This window comes from Tupaia chinensis, unplaced genomic scaffold (genome assembly GCF_000334495.1).
Source record: "Tupaia chinensis unplaced genomic scaffold, TupChi_1.0 Scaffold000402_1, whole genome shotgun sequence".
Taxonomy (NCBI): Eukaryota; Metazoa; Chordata; class Mammalia; order Scandentia; family Tupaiidae; genus Tupaia; species Tupaia belangeri.
In genome coordinates, this window is record NW_006159904.1 from 1,596,043 (window position 1) to 1,597,465 (window position 1,423).

The window sequence follows — 1,423 nt, forward strand, 5'->3', positions numbered from 1 at the left end:
AATAAAATTTGGGTACTAATTTATGTATTACATATGATTACTTTTCTTTCAAAAAATTATTTGTTTATCCTATGAATAATGAGTAAGAGAGAGAGAGAGACAAAGAAAGAGAAAGATATAGCTGTCTTGTTGACAGGGTCTTGATGCCACAATCGTCTCCCAGTTTTAGCTAGCCCTAGACCTTGGCCACACTCAAGCCTGATGTATTCAAGGAGGCTTCCAGGTGTGAACTGGTAAGCTTCAGATGTGGGTCTGCCCTTCAGAGCATCAGGTTTCACTGGTATATCACCATCCAGTCTTTACCTGTGATTGCCTTAGCAATGGAAAAAGATTTAGTATGACACCAATAGAAAACTAGCTTTAATTAGTAATGTGATCTCATAAAAATAAATGGAATACTGAATGTGCACTTTGAACTAGGAATGACAAAACTGATCATTTGAATTTCCTCCTCTGGGAGCCACCTGTTCATATCCTTAGGGGAGGACCTCCACTTTTCTGGTTCGTTCCTTCTTTCCTCTCTTTTCTTTTCTTTTCTTTTTTCTTTTCTTTTCTTTTCTTTTCTTTTCTTTTCTTTTCTTTTCTTTTCTTTTCTTTTCTTTTCTTTTCTTTCTTTCTTTTCTTTCTTTCTTTTCTTTTCTTTCTTTTCTTTTCTTTCTTTCTTTCTTTCTTTCTTTTCTTTCTTCTCTTCTTTCTCTTTCTTCTCTTCTCTTTTTCTTCTCTTCTCTTTCTTCTCTTTCTTCTCTTTCTTCTCTTTCTTCTCTTTCTTCTCTTTCTTCTCTTTCTCTCTTTCTCTCTTTCTTTCTCTCTTTCTTTCTTTCTTTCTTTCTCTTTCTCCTTTCTTTCATGTAAAGAACTGTCCCTAGAGTTTTTCTCTGTCTACAACTTATTCCCTTCTTCAAATGAGAGTAGAAGTATCTAAGCATGTTCTGAGTGACTCATCCTGAGTTGCTCTTTGCCTGGAGATGGAAAACGTACAGAATACATGCATAGGTCTGGTCTTTGCTTCTAGAAGAGACCTGTATTTTTTCAGCTGTGCCAGTGTCAGATGGTAATTCTAATATTGACAGAGTATTAATAAACTCATGTGACTACAGTTCTAAAACAATGTTTTCTTTATCTTTCAGGGTCCTGGCAAGAAAGAGATGACCCCTCAAATGAGGTCTTTCAAATGGTTTAATAGGGTGATTATTTATAAAGATATAGAAAAGTTGGGACCAGCAGCTGGTGTAATCACTATGTTGCTGGACTCCCATGTAGTCGATCGCAGTTTGAATCCCGGACCCGGTGACTTAAACTCGTGCCGGCCTCGTGTGTGTGCGTGCCCAAGATCCTGAGAGGAGAATGAAGGAGAAGGGATTGTGGCATGGCCATCACCCCTGAGGAGTGATTTCTCACTTTCTCTCTCTCTTTTTCTCTCTGT